Consider the following 20,954-nt stretch of genomic DNA (forward strand, 5'->3'; position numbering starts at 1 on the left):
AAATTCACAGAGTTATGCAGTCATCACCACTATTTAATTTTAGAATATTTTCATAACAAGTATAACCATATACCCATTAGTAGTCACTCCCCATTCTCTCTTCCCTCCAGCCCCTGGCAACTACTAATCTACTTTCTCTGTGAATTTGCCTATTCTGGACATTTCATATAAAAGGGAATCATACAATATGTAGCCTTTTGTGACAGGAATTCTGTAAGATTTGACATTGTGGATATTTTGGTGATATCTTCAAGATGACCACCCTACCTTTTTTATTGACATAGATGCAAGAGTTACGTGCTAGAGATTCTTAGGTTGTTTGGAAGTGAAAATTCTTTATACTATTAGGTAGTCTAACTTGCCCTCGCTTCACCGTCCCGCCCCCTCCTTTTTGTAAGCAGACTGAGTTATTACCTTTTTGTTTCAAAATTGTTTTAATGAAGTGTTTTCATTTAGAAATACAAAAACAGCTCAATTCTGTACTTAAATCACAAAAATATAACTTATTTTGTGAATATCCATTCACAAAACACTATGCTAGATACTGTTTAAAGATCCTTTTACAATTCTTTTATTAAGAGACTTTTTTCTAATTCTTACATGTAATTTTCCTTTGCAATCTTGTTAGTATGGATGTCTCGTTAATGAATGGAGAAAGTTTTGTTGCCAAGCATTTTACAGCTTGTTAACTCAACCTACATATGGAAGAAATCTTAATTATAAGGAATAGGTATTTGCATTGGCCGGACTTTGTGTTTCAACATAAAATTTTTATTGTCAAGTTCATTGTATGTCTTTTTGTATTGTTCTTTTATGGAAAAATGATGTCATAGCTACCTAATAAACTTTTAAACCAAATTACTATTGTCAGCTTTCCTCTCCATAATTAAATAAATAAAATTTAATTTTCATTTCAGCTACACATTCTGAGATTTTGTTTACATTCTTACATGGAATATGGGAAAGTTCTCAAGCTTTTCTTATGTCTACCTTCTCTTTAAGAGTTTATCCTGGTGATGAATTTTCATTTAGTCTACTCTCTGTGACTTTTGTAAACCTTGAATATTAACGGAAATTTTATCAGAATCAGCTCATTTATAGCCTGTGGATCACTATAATGTGAAAAAGGTTAAATCTCAAGTGTAAGAGGAATGTAGCATGTGTTGAAGAAGCAAAAGGTTTACATGCTTTAAAGAATAGTATTATGACTCATATTATGGATAAAATTACAAATTTGAAGGAGAATGGGAACAGTCAAGAAATATAAAGCTGTATGGTTGACAATTCATCTACTTTGTTGTTCTGTTAAGCAAATTATTTAGGCATCTGTTCACATGTTCCTAATTTTTTTTCCCAATTATTTTTGATGGAAGGTTCAAAGATAATTTTTATAACATTTTTATAACAACTGACTATGACATTTTTCAAACAGCAGTATATGTGTCTTTGGAATTTGTTTGAACTGGACTTCTGGCTTTTTAATGTAGCATGATGTTATAGTATACATTTCTTAATTATCTTTTGAATTTCATGGTAGGAAAAAAAATGTGACTTGATGAACTTTTTTATGAGTGAAACAATAACCCCTTAAAGAGCCATATGGGTTCATATTTGTCTTTTAGTTATCAGTGCACATTAGCAACTTTAGAAACGATGACTAAGCATATGCAGAGTTAAAGGTGTAGGGAAGAATCCTTCTTAACATTTTTGTTAATTGGTAACAGTTATCATCAACAGTCTAAATTTTTTATATTGAAGAGTATGACAAGTTGGGTCCTACTTTTTCAAGAACTAGTTATTAAAATTTAAATGCTGTCTGTATTGCCAGAGTAGTTAACAGTTTTCAAGAGAGTCTTTATGCACTGGTTTCTAAATCTTTAAAATAGGAATAAAAATTAATGAGACTAAGCATCTTACAGTCTTTCTGATGCTAACTGGAGATGAGCTCTTTTCAAAATTTTTTGCCCGTAATAGAATTGTACTTTTGCTACTGAGTAGAGTGGAGACTTCGGAGCTTGCTCTGCTGTGACAGCTTGCATTAGTCTCATGTTCCCCAGAGACTACAGAGAAGCCATCAAAAGCAGTAATTACTTTTCTTAAGGGGAAAAAAACGCATCATGTTTGTAGCATTGTTGAAGGAACTGCTCCATCTTTGAAGGAAGCTCTTTTTATTTTTTGGCTCTGTGGGCTAATATGTTTCATTCTTTTCTATACAGCAGTTGGTCATAATGTTTGAGGTTTCAGAACCTGTTATATCCCTGCTGCTATTGAAGAAGAATGTGCTTTTAACATTACATCTTGGGTTTGATACATTGGAAGCTTGGATACTTGGAAGCACTTTACAGTGAGAAGAGAGAGCACTGTAGTATGAGTCAGATTTGGCCATCCTTCTGACTCAGGGAAAAGAATTGTTGAACTTATAAGATCAGAAGTTTAGAATGGGTGATTTCTAAGGTCCTGTGTAGCTATTTATATTCTATGATTCTAAAAGTACTGAAATAGCAAGTAATTTATCTATCTGGACTTTCTAGTTATCACCATAAAAATATACTTTTAGAGATAATATACTATATATCTCTAATAGTAGATAAGAAACGTGCGGTCATCAGTTTGCAATTGTGAATGTGTTGTGTTCACGTCGTTCCTTTTCTTCTGCAATGTGTGTGCAGAGAGTAGAGCATTATTCGGGGCCTGCCTGATGTTAATGATGTGGCTGTGCTCTTCGATGTTGTTTTTGTTGTTTGATTAGTGCTTGCTTCTTTACTTAAATTTTTCAGACTGACTTCCTGAAAACTCTTTCCTCACCCACTCCATAGTGTTTCCCTTGCCTTATACCGGAGAAAGTATACTTTGATATTTGTTGTGGTTTTAACTTCTTAACTTACCAGAGAGAATATACTTTGAAGATTTTATTTATTTATTTTTTCCCCCCAAAGCCCCAGTAGATAGTTGTATGTCATAGCTGCACATCCTTCTAGTTGCTGTATGTGGGATTCGGCCTCAGGATGGACGGAGAAGTGGTGCCTCGGTGCGCGCCCGGGATCCGAACCCGGGCCACCAGCATCGGAGCGCGTGCACTTAACCACCAAGCCACGGGGCCGGCCCGAGAGAATATACTTTGATACTTGTTATATTCTTAACTTAAAGTCATACTTCGATATTTGTTTTGTTCTGAAAGTTGTGCCACAGCAGCTCTCTTTCTTCCTCCTTCCCTCTTAGTCCTCCGCCCTCCTTCTCTCATTTTTCTGGTTCCGCATGGAAAAATTTGTTCAGTTAGATTGTCATTCTCTTCCTGAAAACATTTTAAAATTGTTTTTGGTACAATATGCTTTTAACAACTGGGAAAGAATGTGTATACTCACGTTTCCACTTTCATACAAAAGGAACAGAAATTTTAGATGTAATACTCATATTTCTCACACTACCATTTTAAGAAAAGAAATGAGTATTCAAATAGATGTGGTTTAAGTTGTTAGAACTGAATGATTTATTTCTTGTTGCACTTTGATTTTCCAGCAAGTGAATTTACTATGATTGTTTCTAATTGTTGAGAAGGAAGTTGGCTTAAGAGTAAAAAAGTGTACACAAATCTTAATAATAGCAATGCATAGTTACCATGCATTGTACCCATGAGCCAAAATAAATAGCATAGTGACAGTTTTCAAACTGCAGTGTAAGAAAGTTTATTCAGTTATAGAACTGCTTCAGTCTTGGCTGCCTGGGGATAATGGGACAAGAGGACTGTGAAATGAAGATGAACTATTTAAATGGCCTGTGAAAAGATGGTGCTAGATAATTATTAAGCAAAGAACCTCAGTCTCAAGCTGGACTAAATAGTCTTATTCTGACTTATTGCTCAGCTATGAAAGTTGAGTTATAACTGCAATATGAATAACTGAAGTTTAAAAGCCTAATTTCTAGGTTTAACATTTCTTAAAATCCTTTCAGAAGGATTTCAGTAGAATTAACGTCTCTAATGATTTTACATCATTTTGTGAACATGCCTAGTTTTTCTTTGAGGAAAAATGAGTGTGAGAAAAGGAAACAAAATTGAATTTGAGTTTAGTTCTTATTTTTTATAATTTGGATTTCTTAGACTCAGTAGGGAACAGGAAGAAATGAATGTATTAAAATATACTGTTTTTCCCCCATCTTCCTCATTATGTTCCCTTTCCCATCTCTAAATTTCCCTAATTAATTTTTATTCACATAGTGTCTTTCTCTTTGATTTGTGAAAATAATCAAAGGCCAGACTTCTGGGGCATTTATTACACTTCCATTATCCGTGACCCAGCCTTTTAATGATTGTGGGCCTTCCTTGAGCAAATTGAGCCATTGTTCCCATCTGCTCATTTTCTCAGCTTGTCATATTGTAAGAGTTTTATGACCAGGATGCATATCCACGTGGGGTTTGGGATGTGACTACCAAGCTTTAGTGTTTGATTTATATTTGAATCCATGTCTTTAGACATGAAAGGTGAGTGCAAAAGTGTGCTTCTCCACTGTCTTCCTTTCATTTTAGCAGCTCTGCTTGATGCCTTTGGAATGTGCTTTAGTTTCTGTCAATTTGATTAAGAGGAGGCAAAGAAAAAGTAATGACTAGATGAAAAATGCTTTTTTGGTCTATGTGACACAGGTTGGGGAATGTTGAGCAGAGTGTATAGGTGAGCATTGCTATAGTGAAGTTTTGGTAAGATGTGGTGATGTCTCAGGCTGACCCCTGGATTTCCTACATGGGGTCACTCTGGGTCCAGGGTCCAGACCTCAGGTTTATAGCAATAGGAACTGGATTTTTTAAGGAATAATTATTTTTTTTATAATTAAATAATTATATTTATTTTTCAGGAATAATTATTATCTCAAGAATAGGTTCATACCAATCAATTCAAAGGGTTATTTACAGTCTAGAGCTGTACTGTGTAAGATAATAGCCACAATTCACATGTGGCAGTTTAATTAAAATTAAATAAAATTAAAAATTCAGTGACTCTGTTATCATAATCACATGCCAAGTGCTTAATAGCCACATGTGGCTAGCAGCTACCTTTTGGACAATGCAGATATGGAATATTTCCATTACTGCTGAAGGTTCTGTTGGATGTCACAGATCTGGAGTGCCAATTTACTAATTTGTAATGGGTGAGTAACCATATTATTATCTTTCTGGTAACCATATTACTTGTGTCTGCTATCCAGGACACCATTTTTCAAGGCACCTTGGAAATTAAATTAGTCTTTAGGAGATTGTTGATTTCTTAGTGAGCCATGAAGGAGCTAGCCTGAAGGAGCTAACATGAAGAAGATAGAAAGTTTTGAGAGATATTTCACTCAGTTTAGGGAAATCTTAAAAGAACTTTCTCTCGAGGTTATATTTCTAGTCGCAGGATTACTTGAATATGCTGGCTATACTGCATCTTTTGAATAAACATTGACAGATTATCATGATCACAAAATAATCCTTTAAATTGAGATTAAGGTAACAAGAAATTTTCCGATCACATAATTTTGTGAAGTAGGATTGAGGATATTTATTTTAAATTATTTGATAGTACTGTTTGACCTGCTGAAACATTTTCCCTTGAAAGAGACTATTTTGGGTTGAATGCATTGCATTGAATGGGTGCTTGTCTTGCATTGGTTAGAGAAGCTCACTGAGATTTTTAAGTATGTGGACGAGTCCTGTTTATCTCCACCACCATCACCTGCTGTGTGGAAGGCACACTTCTAATTGTTGGAGACAAAAAAAGTGATACAGAACCTCTTAATCTCAAGTTCGTGTGTCCGATGTACAGCAAGCCAAATACTGAGACATTGGTGCTTGGAGATGGAGAAAGGCCCCATTCGAGTTGGCCAAGACGGGAAGGCGGGAGCATGGGTTCACTCAAATATGCCTTCCCCAGAGCAAAAAGCAGGGGGGTTTTATAGAGTTAAGGGGCTTGGCAGGAGGAGCTTGGGAGAAACAAAGGGGTCACTCCCAATAAGCCCCTGAGCAATCTGCAGTGGCTGCTGGTGGGGCAGCCATCTGGTGATCGCAACCTTCCCGAAGGCATTGTTTCTCTTTTGTAAAACAAACTCACGAATCCTCTAGACCCCAGTCACCCCTCCCGTTAAACAAGAAAACAGCAAATTGACAAGATTCATAACAGAGTCAAAATCATGTTGTTATGGAATATCTACAGTAACTCTCAGGTACCTGGCTTCAAAAGTATATTACTAGGTTGATGCTATCATTATTATTAGTGCCATTATGAGTAATAATAATAATAACAACCATGATGATAATCACCTTATATGTATAAAGTGCTTTAATATCTATACAACCCCTTAGCATAGATTGAGAACTAAAATGGAGAAGTGGTTAAAATCATGGCTTTGGAGACTTTTTAATTCAGATTCCAGTTATGTCTCTGGGTTTAGTTGTGATATTGGATTAGCTTCTTAATCTTTACTAAGCCATGAAGTCCTCATCTGTAAAACAGGAATAATATGTAGTTATATTAATTTTTGAGTTATTGTGAAGACAATATAAATGAGATAAAATAATTAAAAGATTTAGCATGTTGCTTGGCAATATTGAGCTAAAAAAAGCAATGAAAAACAGTCGCTCTTAAGATTTCTTTCACCCACAGACCTCAAAGAACTAAGGTTTAGAAGGAAAGGAAACATGGCTGTGAAGAGGATATGTTTTGTTCAAAGAAACCATATGATAGGAACTGCTGGGTACACACGTGTGAGAACTCTTTACTAAGGAATAAAAGACAAAAAGAACAGATGCTGATAAAATTGTGGCAACATTTTAGAACTGTGGAGAAGTGGCTGATGGTTTCTTTGTGTGATCACAAAAGATGATGCAGCTTGAAAGTTAGTAGTGGTAATGAAATCTCACTTATTTAGCCCAAGCTTTTGGCAAATTATCGCTTGATCACAGGGTAATTTTTCAGAAGGTTCAGGAAAAAAGACATGGCTACTCTAGGACTAATTATAACCAATGTGAAGGAACCAGTTGGTGAAAGGGGAATAACAGAAACTTTGGAAAAAATCTAAAGATGTCACGTTATATTTTGGGATTTCAATTATGGTCAAGGAATGGAATAATGGACCAGAGGAGAGGTTAATCTTGGACTCTAAGTAAACAGTTCTTAACACGTTTGGAGAAAGGCAAGACAATCCATTGATTTGAGAATGTAGAAGGGAAGACAGCCCAAGAGAAACAATGATTCTCAAGAGGTGATTTGAGCTGGACACAAACAGGGTTTATGACAAGAATTGTCTGACGTTTGGAAGGAAAAATCCCTAAGGATAATAGAATATTTATTTTTTTCCTTTTGTTTTGGAGGTACTAAAAGCACATGGAAGAAGTATATTTGTGTTAGACTACCTAATTGAGTTACTTGAGCTTCATATTTATCAAAGTGCTCTTCAGCCTAGGGGGGAATTAACCAAGTAACTTGGTTAAGTGGTAGTTGAAGCCCAAGACTGGTGAGAAGAGGTAGTAAGAAGGCACTCATTGACTGTAAATTTATTCAGTTTCCCCAGTCCTAGCAACTTAAATGCCGGGTTTTAAAATTATATATGTATGTGTTTAAATTTTTTATATTTATTATAAGACAATTCAAATAGAAAAGTACACAGACTAATGTAACAGGCATCCATGTATTCATTGTCAAGACTGAACATACGTTAACATTTTGCCTTGTTTTGCATATTTTTTAAAAAGATTTTAAAAAATCAGAGATTTTTGTAAAGACATCCCTCGTTCTTTCATTTCGTAATTTGCTTTTTTAAACTTAATGCTGTTTTTGAGATTTATCCGTGTTAATCCAATAGCTCAAGTGCTTTCATTTAAACTGCTGTATAGTATTCCAATGTATGAGTAAATCAGTTATTATTTATTCTCCCAACAACTTCAGCTTTTTGTATTATTAACAGGGCTGAAATGAATATCCTGTATATTTCTCTTTACACCCGTAAGTGAGTTTCCTTAGTGTAGAAATCTAGGAGTGAAATTTTTTAATTTCTAAGATGAAGATTTATATATTTTCTGTTTGGGTTATTTCTAAATTTCGTGTAGTTTTTGTTGCTATTGTGAATATCTTCTAAAGATTACATTTTTAGATTGGTAAAAGAGGAGTAATAGGAATTTTGGAATAATATTGATTTCTGTTTATTAATCTTGTATCCAACAACTTTTCTGAAATCATTTCTAATAGTTGGTCTAAAAGTTCTTTTGGCTTTTGTATGTGATCATGATCTGTAAGTAATTTTTATTTCTTATTTTCATGTATGTTTTTCTTGTGCTGGCTAGTATAAACAACTCTGGTACAGTGTCTAATAGAAGCAGCAGTAGAGGCATCCTTGTTTTGTTCCTGATTTTAATGAGAATGCTTCTTAAATTTAACCATTTGGTAAGATGTTGGCTATTAGTTCTAAGTATATTTCTTTCATCAGGTTAAGAAAGTCCTCTTTTATTTTACCAAAACTTTATATGATGAATGAGTATTGAAACTTAGCAAAAAAATTTTGGGATCTGTTTGACCATATGCTTTTTTTTTTTTCCTCCTTTAATTTAATGTGCAGAAAGCAGTTAACATAGCAGGCCTGAGATTGCTGTGTTTAGAAGGACCTGGTTGCAAGGATGGCCCTTGGCAGATGCTTGAGAACTTGGCTTCTGAAATATTTCCTAACTGGTATAGATGTTTCACTGTGCCTGGGCTGTTTGTACATTGTGATTTATGAAGAGCATTTGCTTTCTTTCTGGGAGTCTAGAATTTTGGTAGTTGAGAATGCCTGTTACCAGTCCCCACTAAAAATTCTAATCTCTGATTCTCAAATGGACTTTCCTAGGCTACATTTCTCTTCCTAGAGAGAGAAGCACACACAAGTGTGTCTATTCCTGACTGGGAGGGGAAAGCATAGGAAACCTGTATATAGATTTCTCCAGACCCCAACTATGTCTTTTTCCTTTATTGAGCTGTCTAGGTCTGTATTCTTACTGTGTCACTATAATAAAACTTAGCAGTGATTACAGCTGCCTGTGTCCTCTGAGTGCTTCTGCTGATCTCAGGGACCCCTGCAATGCTTAACAATGTAATGGATTACACTAATAGATATTCTGTTAAACTGTTCTCACATTCTTGGGATGAATCCTGTTTGGTTATGATGATTTTTTTAATTGCTTGATTTAGTTTGCTAATTTTCTGCTGACATTTTATGTCTCTCTCTATATATTTTTTAATATTTAACTTTTTATTTATTTATTTATTTTTTACCCACAAAGCCCCAGTAGATAGTTGTATGTCATAGTTGCACATCCTTCTAGTTGCTGTATGTGGGACGCGGCCTCAGCATGGCCAGAGAAGCAGTGCGTTGGTGCGCGCCCGGGATGCGAACCTGGGCCGCCAGCAGCGGAGCGCGCACACTTAACCGCCAAGCCACGGGGCGGCCCTGTGTTTATATTTATTAGTAAGAATTGCCTATAATTTTCCTTTTTTTTCACTTTCCTTCTCTAGTTTTAATATCATGGTCATATTGATCTCAGCAGGTTTTATAGATCCATCTTAGAAAACCACTTGAGTTTGAAAAAGGAGAATAAGGAGGGAAGAATTACTCTACCCTATATTAAAGCTTACTGTATAGCTATAGTAATAAATACTCTTGTTTTTCTTTGTGTTTTGATTTCTGATTTATGTTTTTATATTATTGTTTTATTTTGAAATAGCTATTTTATTTCCAATATTCTATTGTCTGTATTTCCGGTGAATGTATTCCAGTTGTTTGTTATGACTATAGACTTTGGCTTTCATTGGATTGTTATTTTAGATTGCAAACTCATCTTTTGCAAGGCTTGCCTTCTTAAATTGTTATACCTATTTTACTGTTACTTCACATTTTTAGCTGTTCATTCTGGGAAGATTTTTAGTTTATCTTAGTCTTCTATATTATTGAAACTGGAAATCAAACCCCATGTTATTTCCTTATATGCTGTTGATTTTAGAGGAACCTAGAGAATGGAAGAGATATATTGGAAAAGTAAGATTGGCAAATGTTTTGGTTTTTAGAAATATGATTTAAGAAATGAGTTTTGTTATAAGCTGGACATCATTTCTTGATCTAAATCCTAGAATAGATTATCAAATTGATGATTTATGTGAATTTTTATACCTTTACCCACATAATGGTGTTTTATAGTTAGATTTTAGAGAAATGAGGAACATGGAATTATCCAAGGAGGTGTTTTGAAAAATGAAAGCATTACCTGTTATTTTATGCTTTTAAAATTAATAGAACTATCAAAACTGATGGAAGGTTTAAATTGTAATGAGATACATTATAACTGGGTAGAAAGATTGGCAGTCAAAACCCCTGATTTATAACTCTCACAGTGGCTCATTGAATAACCAGTTCTTTCTGTATTTGTGGGTATTTTTCATTGATAAAATGTGGTCAGTTGGACTCTGTTCTCTTGGTTAATTATAGGAATCATAATAATACCATTATTATTATTATTATTATTATTATTATTTTTTAGCTCTTCTGAAAAGGAAACAACTTTAGAGACCGTTTGTTCATGGTATAATAAGTTGATTAAGGATACTTTTCTTGCGTTCTGAATACATTTCTACCTTGAAGCAGCTATGTGAAATAATTTTCATGAATAAACTGATATTCTGGGTAAAACTAGTTTAATAGAATAAATTATTTAGTAGGACCTATTAATGATCTTTCTCCCTCATTATAATTATGTAATTTACTGTTTTCAGAATATAATACTAAGGTCCTAGAGATACTTTCAATTGATTTTATGTTGGGCTTTTCCTCAGAAGCTGGTATTCTTTGTAATATCTGTACTTGATTAGGTCTCTTCACATAAAGAAAGTATCCTTTTTTCATAGTGATAATGATTAGGGTTATAGTTGAGGTACCTTGATAATCTTCAGTTTTCCACTTTCCAACCAGTTCACTTATGAACTGCTTTTAGTTATAGTGTGAACAGTATATGCAATGAAATATTAGATTAAGTACAGCAATTTAGGAATGTGAATCAGCTATCCATAATCATGTAACCCACATCTAAGTAAACGGACATACAAAATGCATACAGGGTTTTGTCTCTATGTATGTCTGTTACATTTATATTTTATCCACAATGTAAAGCAGGCAATTGAGACTTGACCACATAGTAATGAGTACAGTAGAAATAATTTCATGTTCTCAGAAAAATATGAGTATCCCATGTATGTATTTTGTCTTTAATAATGTACTGTAATGAGAAGAAACAAAACAAAACAAAAACTTCTGTTTTTTACATGTCTACATTTTAGAGGAAGGAAACAGTGATCAAAAGTGTTAATGGAGAAATTTGTTACTTGAAAGATGAAAGAACAGAATCCTGGCTGTATAATTTGATGTGGACAGAAGAGTCTCATTTTGTTTTATTTCCTTCCTTAGATGTTTTGTAAATGACAATAATAAAAAACAGAATTATGATGACAGCTGCTGACATTATTCACGGCTATGAAACTGGTTCAGTGGTACCACTGACATCATAAAAATTCCTCTTAGCTACAGGTTTTGTATAAATAATATGTGTAACTTTTATAAATATAGCTTATTTGATTTGATTCTGTTTTGCCATTCTTATGTGTCATAAAAGAAGGGTTTTGGAATCTCTTATAAATTTATTCCTAATGATACATGGTAAAATCTTTTTTATCACTTTGCTTACTGTTGTCTAAAACTGTCAAAACTTTTAGATTTGTCATGAAATCAATGGTATAGCAAGTAGACTAAATTAGTTTTTGCCAGTGTAAGATTGAGCCCTAAACGAATATTGATTTATGTTCTGTAAATCTATTGTCTGTCTTTATAGCGATAGTTTCTGCCAGAAAAATAGAAAGTAACATGCTTTTAAGACTAGATTAATCTTTGAGAAGTTTAACTGAATGAAACTTTTATGAGGCAAATATCACTCTTTCTGAATGAGATTTACATTTAAAGTTTCAAAGTAAAATTGAAGATTTCTGGCTAAGACTTAATTAATCAGGAAGATAGAAGAAACTCCTATGCTTCCTAAGAATTAAATATATAGGCCTTTGTGCAAAATCTCCAAAACAAACACGACTCCTTTTTTAATCTCAGTAGTTCAAGTGAATTCTTATATACAACTACATTTTGTCTTGAATTGTAAATTACTGCATAGCTTGTATTTGATTTGATACAGATAGGACTTATATTTATTGATTCTTATATTTATTGAAGATTATACTTTTTAATAAGAGAAATCGATGAGTGAGCCATAGTGTATCATGCACATAGATTAGCTGACCATTAATGGTCTTCTGATCAATGAGTAGTTATTAATTTAGCTCAGTTCTAGTTTAGGCTCAGGGAAGTGTTAATGAGTTGAAAGAGTTACGTTATGACGTTTATAAAACTTGAAGGAATTTAGAGGAACAAGATATGAGGTAGTTGAATAACAACTCTATAATCATGCTGGAAAAAAATAGTCTTATATGTGGTAATACTAAGTACTTTTATTGGCCATTATTCCTATAAATGTTTCCAGAGAGAAATTTTGAACATTCACATAGGCTCTGTGAATCTGAAAGTTTTCTTTCTGGTGACAGAACAGACTGAGTTGTTTTGTTTATTTTTCAAGTGGCAGAGAAAAAAAGGGGAAAAAAAAAAGCAGGTTTGTCATTTTTACCCCTTTAGATTTCCTAAGAAAGCATATATGTGTCTGGCCCAAGCATCACCTATCATATAGCTGCTTTTTTTGGAAAATCCATTTATCTTGTAACTTTCCTCTTAAAGTTTCTTGACATGAGTAGTGTTTGATACCTAAAACCTATAAATTTCCATATATAGGAATTTTTCTTAACCACATATTGAGAAATGGTAGCATCATGTAATTTATATGATTCTTTAGTTGGACCTAGTTGAAAGGCCCCTGGAAGAAATAATTTGAGAGAGAACAATTATGTTAATACCTGGTTTACATTTCAGATGATCAAGTTAAATTAATCAGATAGGTTTTTATTCTTTGAGTTTTTATTATGAAGTAAAATAACTTTATTTAGCATCATCTTGATAAATGCTAATCTTTAGCGGTTTTCTCAACAGAGATTTCCCCACAATTAATTGTTTTTAAAAACTTTAGTTTTTAAATAACTTATATTATTTTTTCTTATTACAAAGATAATATACGTCTTCCTCAGTGGTAGAAGATTGTTAAAGCACAAGGACTGTAAAAATCACCTGTAACCCTCTGCCCAGAAGTAACCATCATTAATATTTTAGTTGATATGCTTTCAGTAAATCAATAAATATGTATATTATATATGAATGTATATTTATTTTCAGTTATTTTATTGAAATTGTAAAAGTTTATAACTGTGTAATTTTGGATGTACATTATTATGTATCAGTTTCTATACAGACTGCATCATGCTCACCACCAGTGGTCTAATTTTCCGTCACCTTACATACCTGCCCCTTTACCCTTTTGCCCACTCCCAGCCCCCTTCCCCTCTGGTAACCACTATTCTGTTCTCTTTATCCATGTGTTTGTTTGTCTTTCACATATGAGTGAAATCATGCAGTAGTTGTCTTCCTCTGTCTGGCTTATTTTGCTTAACATCATACCCTCAGGGTCCATCCATGTTGTTGCAAATGGGATGATTTTGTCTTTTTTTATGGCTGAGTAGTATTCTGTTGTATATATGTACCACATCTTCATCCATTCATCTGTAGCAGGGCTCTTGGTTTGCTTCCACATCTTGGCTATTGTGAATAATGCTGCAGTGAACACAGGGGTGCATAAATCTCTTTGCATTATTGATTTCAAGTTCTTTGGATAAATACCCAGTAGTGGGATAGCTGGGTCATATGGTATTTCTATTTTTAATTTTTTGAGAAGTCTCCGGACTGTTTTCCATAGTGGCTGTACCAGTTTGCCATTCCCACCAGCAACGTATGAGTGTTCCCTTTTCTCCACATCCTCTCCAACATTTGTTATTTTTTGTCTTGGTAATTATATCCATTCTGACAGGTGTAAAGTGATATCTCATTGTAGTTTTGAGTTGCATTTCCCTAATAATTAGTGATGTTGAACATCTTTTCATGTGTCTGTTGGCCATCTATATATCTTCTTTGGAGAACTGTCTGTTTATATCCTCTGCCCATTTTTTGATCGGGTTGTTTGTTTTTTTGTTGTTGAGTTGTATGAGTTCTTTATATATTTTGGAAATTAACCCCTTGTCAGATATATGATTTGTGTATTTATTTTTAAGTTGGGATCATATTGTGTATTTAATCAAATCCTGCTTTTATGCTTAATGGTGTCTCAAAATTGTTCCAGGTCATTTAAGATACTTCTACAACATGATTTGTAAAGACTGCAGGGTTTTGCACAGTATGGATCTGCCTTAATTCATTTCAGCAATCATCTGGTTGGATATTCAAAATGTTTGCAATTCTGTGCTGTCGTAAAGCCATCATCCACTTTAAATTTTCCATTGTCTTGAAAATAAAAAGTGAGGATTGTTCTTTCAAGTTGTTTTTAGATGGCTTATTTGGTTTGGTCATATGCTGTATTTCCAAGTTATCAAACATAGTCATAAGGTGTATGTGGATGCTGTCGGGGGAAGAGGGAGAATCTCCCTCTGCCCTTTCCCTTAAGGTTCTTATGGCTGGCCAAATAATCAACAAGACAGGTTAGCAGGAGAAAATAATACCAAGTTTAATAACATGTATACATGGGAGAAGCTCAGAAATGAGCAACTCGTCCCTCTGTCTAAGCTGCTTGCTTAAGTATTGCAGCTAAAGGCGAGGATCGTGTTGGGGGTGGGTAGTGGCCTGGGACTTCAGAGGGCAGGAGGACAATTCTTTTCAGGGTCATCTATAGATAATGTGGTCAGGGAGAGATAGAGTTTTTTGATAAAAGGGGCTTGGTGCCCCTCCCATTGTAACATCTATTTTACATTATCATTACAGCCATCATGATGGAAGATCTGTTCTAGGAAGGAGCCACCATGTCAAATTCTTTAGGCAGTTAGTGGGGGAGGTCAAATGTCCCTCAGAGAAAACAATCAAGGTAAAGAGATATATTTCAGGGTGGCCAAATCTTGATCTCCCACAATGCTTAAAATCAGGATCAAAGTTTGGTATATATCTTTGAATTCTTTTATTTTTATCAGTTATATTTTGTCGTATGTGTTCATCTTGTTTTCGCAACTAGATATTAAACTCCTTAAGCAATCATACCATATATTGTAAAGGTAAAGTGGGTATTTGAATATGGAAGAAACTGGCCCAGGAAAATTTGTAAAGCAGAAAACAATTCTTTCCAGTTTCCTTTTGAGTCTGCCTTTCTGTCTGTCTGTCTCTCTCTCTTCCCATTTACCTCCCTACAGATTCCTGGGTGGACTTGAAATAAACATTAGTTGTCAGTCCTTCTCACTCTTTCCTGTCCCCCTTTGGGCTCTAAGTGTAGTGTCTACTATAAGGAAAAATCTAGATCATGATGAAACTCAAGAAGGCTGCTACCCAGTAAGCATCTTATTTATGCGTAGATCTTCCTACCCTCCACCTTGAAGAGAACTTGATTTATTTAGTTAAATATTTACTGAGCACTACCTTTCTGGTCTCTGTTTAATGCCTGGGCACATCAAGCTCACTTATGTGTTGACAAGCAAGCTGTTTCCTCTGCCTGGAAGATTTCATCCTGTTTGTGTGGCTGATTCCTTATCCTTCAAGTCTCTGCTTAAATGTTACCTGCCTGAGAGGCCTTCTCAGGACCCCCCATTATTTTCTGTCACAGCACCCTGTATTTTCATACTACTGTTTGAATTTGTGGTTACACATATAGGCATTTACCATATGAATGGCTCACCCATTCCTGCCCTTCAGTTCTGTGAGGGCAGGGAACTTGCTTCTTTTGTTCAACATTCTATGCTTATCTCCATTATTACCTAATGGAAATTTGTAACTTTCAACAGCTATCAAGTAATATGTATTTATGTTGAAAGTATATAAATACTAGGGAAAAGTGACCAAGGGTATGAATCATTCTTTTCTCCAGCTTCCTTTTGAGTGTCACTCCCTCCCCTCACCTCCCATCAACTCCCTAAAGCCCTTGAGCAAAATTCCAAAGTAAACAAACATTTGTTTTCCATTCTATCACCCTTCCACATTAGAAGGCCTTTCAATAAATGTAAATATGCATTGAATGAATAAATGTTGGGTTCTATCAACCATTCATAGCTCTAGCACTCAAGAAGCTTATAGTCGAGTAGGGCAGATACAAATAAGGAATGATGAACTGTGAGTTGTGGTGATCATGGAAGTCTGTCTGTTCCCAGGGATCAGTATCCAGTTTGACATTCATTTTCCCTGCTGTTCTTAGTCGATATACAATGCAGCGAGTTGGCCTACTTTTATTTCTGTCCTTGCTACTTGTATTGAACACCTACTAATCTGAGACATCTTCCCCAAGCACATATTTCTGTTCTCCCATTAAATCTGATAATACATGACTAGTACTCCAAGCAGTTTCCTGGGCATGTTGTTATTTGGTTCTTACAGATTCTTTTGTTTAAATAGCTTGTAAAACCCGTTGTTGTTTAATTCTTGGAGAAGTTAGAGCTCAGTACTTATGCTATTATTTCTGTGACGGTGGGCTTCTCTTCCAAGCTCTATATGACTTCTTGTGAATTCTGTGTTAGCCTGTGTTCCTTAAAAAGAATGATGCTTTTACGGATTTCTTGACCTATCCTTTCTAGGATGGGCACCCTGGCGAGGATTATTTCTTTGCAAGCAATTTGAAACAGATTATACTAGTTTTACCCTGCTGTTTAACAGAATGCAGATTTTTTCTTTTGAAAGATCTAGGTCACTGACATTTCAGACTCAAAATGAAATATAAATTGTTAAAGTTGATTTTTGGTCTTCAGTATCTACAGAAGGTCCCAGACTAGGGATGACTAGAAGCTGCTTTAGACTGGTGAAAACCACCCAAATCTGTCTACATTGTTATCAGCACCTATAAGAGATGAAGTGACATAGATTATGGGCTAATTATAATAGCTGCTTACAATTTGCATAGTGCTTTATAGGTTTAGTAAATTTTACAAAATTTTTAGTGAAAAATTTTCATCTAATATTTATTTCATCTGCATTGAGTCTTAAAAGGCCTTATGGTTTGAAGAACTGAAAAGGGTGGCTGGAATGTAGCTTGTCAGTCGGAGAGTTGTAGGAGATTATTTTGGAGAGGAAGGCAGCAGCCAACCATTTAGGAATTATGTTAGCTAATTCTAGACTTTCCCTGCTGCCTAAAGTCTAGCCAAGAACTGACTTTACCATCTCCAGATTCTCTCCCCCTGCTCTTTTGCAATTGAGCAATCAATTGTATTGTATGCTTGGACTTTCCAATAAGTAAGTGCTATGCTAGCTAGTCTCCAAAGATGACCCTCAATGAAACATGCTTCCTGATACTCAGACCCTTCCACATTGGGTCTGTACTAGCCCTGTGACTCATTTTAACCAGTATGATGCAGCTATGGTGCTATGCCTGTTGCAGGGCTAAACCTTAAGGCAGCTTGATGGCTTCTATTTTTGTATTTTGGGGAACAATGAGCTACCATGGAAAATGTCTGGCTACCCTATTGGAGTGACTATATTGAAAGACCACCTGGAGAGGGAGCAGCACTGAGAGTACATGGAAGAAGAGAGAGGCCCCACCACCCTGGTTTCCCAGCTGAGCCCACCCTTTCCCACAAAGGCACTAGAAACATAAGTGAAGCTATCTTGGACATTCCAGCTCCAGCCACCAAATGACAACAGTCTCATAAGAGACCATTAGACCAATAGAAAAAAAAAAAAATATCTAGATGTACCTTAAGAAGATGACTTCTTGACTTCTCCAAGAATCATGAGAAATAAAAAAATGCATGTTGTTTTAAGGCACTAAGTTTTAGAGTGCTTTGTTACATAGTAATAGATAAATAGCACAAGTGGCTAGGGGACCTCTTGAGTGGTCACTTTCCAGTTCTGCAGAAATTATAAAACTAATTCAACAAGAGACATATCTAGGAATCTGCTCTTGATCACAGAGTCTGGTACAGCAGACAGACTTGTAAATAGACTGTCATAGCATAAGTGCCACCTTTATTTTGCGGTTGCTTTTGCATTCAAACAATATCGTAGTGAGTTTTCCCTATCAGGGAAACCTTTCTTTTTTTTCATTATAGTATTTCAAAATGTGTGTGTATTGTAGTTTACTTAACAGTGCCCACTATTGATGGACATTTACATTCTTTTATATCTAAATTTTCTGTATTGCAAATAATGATACACAAATGTGAATGTATTTAGGAAAATTTAAACTTGCCCTCTAAAGTGGCTTTACCAATTTATGGTCCTACCATCCTGACCATACATTCTTTGGTAGCTATTCATAAGGTTGAGAATGGCCATCTTTAGTATTCAAGTAGGGAAGCAAGGAGCATGCTCTATAAGAAGTGATACATATTAGCCGCAAACTTGAGTTCTGAAGCTAGTGAAAATGACTTTAGAAAATTTCTGATTTGTCCAATGGTTTAATAAGGGAAAGAAAAAGCTCCACCACATTCTCCGACATCTAAGCTTCATTTGCCATTGCTGATTCTTTCCTCAGAGGAAGCCAGTGGGGAATAAACTGTATCACAAATATGAAACTAGTGTTTATTAAATTATAGAAGTTAGTTGACGTTAAATCTCTTAGTAAGAGCGCATCAATAAAGAGGATAACAAAGACTGGTGGAAGGAGCATAGACTTTAGAATCATACAGACCTGGGTTTAAATCCTAGCTATGCCACTTCATTGTAGTAGTTGATAATTATCTACAAATTGGGGTCAGAACTATCTACTTCATAGTGTGGTTAGGTTTTAAAAAGTGCCAAAAATTTGATATGTAAATAAATATTATTTTTCTCTTCCTTCTTGCTGTATACATATAGGAAGTATATAAACTTGTTACTGATTTTTTACTGTTACTTTGTTCGTAAAAGTAAAGCATGTACTATGACCTCTTATATTTTCATTAGTTTTAAGAACCAGTTTGGAATATGTTGCAAAGTGAGTGAGAATATAATTCTTTAAAGACTACACGAAATATTGCTACCTGTGGTATTTTGCACCCCTTATCTTATTTGAATTTTGGGAGCAGGAATAGAAGTTAATACTTTCATTTTGTAGATGTGGGTCCAAAAATGACACAGTTTGAAAATGGAGTGCTAGGGTTCGAACCCAGGTCTTCTGGCTCCTAGTCTAGCACTCTTTCCTTTAGGTCACGTTGCCTGATGTTCTTTGGTTCTCTTGTGACTAATTCTTGGTCTCTTTCTGTGTTGCAGCATATTTGTCTAAAGTTCCACCAGAGCCAACAAAATCTTTATCCCTCCTTTGTGCGAGTAGTTCTATGCTAAGCACTTATTGTTGCCTTATCCATTTTCGCTTAGAGTATCTCAGGTGAAAAGGAATTTATTATTTGGAAGAAGGCTAAGCTGATAGTATTTTTATGTTACAATGATCTTGAAACTTTTTGTATGAAGTTACTATTTTCATTTCTGAAATAATATGACCATGTAGTTGTGATGAGAGTTGCTGAGTTGAGGAAGATACAGAGTATTGATGGGGAAGATTTTTAGTTCTGTGAGAGAGAGAATAATTGGTGAACGTGTTTGGCCTCCTTGTAGGAATACCATCATAATATGTATAATGGGAAAGAAGACAATGAAATAGACAAGCTACTATGTAATGCTTTGATCCCCAATTTTGCTTTATACTATGAATTGGTTTAGAAAGAAAGAGGGGATTTTGATACATGAATAATGTTGATGTTTAAAATTATACTTTCTAAGACAAAATCACATTCCAATTGGAGGACCTTGGAAATTATCTTGAATTCTCTGTGGTTTTGAAGGGTCATTGAATTATTTAACTTCTGAAACCAACAGTGGATTGGTATATAAGAGGACTCTACCGATGGCAACTCTTGAAGTTCTTTTGTTACTGTTAATTCTTTTATCGCTGCTTCTTAAAATTGAAGCACACATGCACACCTATGCTTAAAACTTAAAGTATTAAATTATAGGCTCCAGAGAAATACCTCCTTGTGTGTAACTGTTATTTTTCATAATATTTTTTAGATTGAGAGATGTGAAGAAAATAGAAAAAGTAGTTTATTTCCCATTCGAGGAACTATTCTTACTATAATTTTCTCTCTTTGTAATAATCAAAATACAAGAAATGCAGAACATGGAGGTTCTTTCAGGAAAGGCTTAATTATTTTTTAGCATGTTTAGATGGCAGATTGTGGACCTTTTTTAAAAAAAAAATTTTTAGTTGTTTTTCTCTAAAAAAACACGATTAGTCTCTAGCCTAGTCCATTTCTTATCCTGATAGTTGTGAATGGTTTCTGTTACACACAAGAATATATCAAATGTGAAGGTGACATTACCGGTCTTTTTTTACTTTGTTTAGATTTTTTGAAGATTTGCTTTTTGTAGAGCAGTTTTAAGTTCACAGCAATCTTAAGAGGAAGGTACAGAGATTTTCCATATACCTCCTGCCCCAACACATGCAAAGCCTCCTCCATTATCAACATCCCCCACTACAGTGGTAGATTTGGTACGATTGATGAACTGACACTGACACATCACAATCAGCCAAAGTCTGTAGTTTACCTCTGAGTTCACTCTTGATGTTGTACATTCTATGGACTTGGACAAATGTATAATGACATTTATCCATCATTATAGTATCATACAGAGTAGTTTCACTGCCCTAAAAATCCTCTGTGTTCTACCTTTTCATCCCTTCTTCCCCGCTAACCTTGGACAACCAATTATCTTTTTATTGTCTCCATAGTTTTACCTTTTCCAGAATGTCATATAGGTGGAATCATACAGTATGTAGC

General features: G+C 34.8%; 1 protein-coding gene across 3 annotated transcripts in view; it reads left to right on the forward strand.

Moving 5' to 3' along the window:
* PIK3C3 (phosphatidylinositol 3-kinase catalytic subunit type 3) overlaps positions 1 to 20,954 on the forward strand; it is a 153,045-nt gene that overhangs the window by 15,885 nt on the left and 116,206 nt on the right. The gene's annotated exons all lie outside the window — the stretch shown is intronic.

Source organism: Ceratotherium simum, chromosome 14, assembly GCF_057802395.1.
Source record: "Ceratotherium simum simum isolate JZ-2026a chromosome 14, ASM5780239v1, whole genome shotgun sequence".
Lineage (NCBI taxonomy): Eukaryota > Metazoa > Chordata > Mammalia > Perissodactyla > Rhinocerotidae > Ceratotherium > Ceratotherium simum.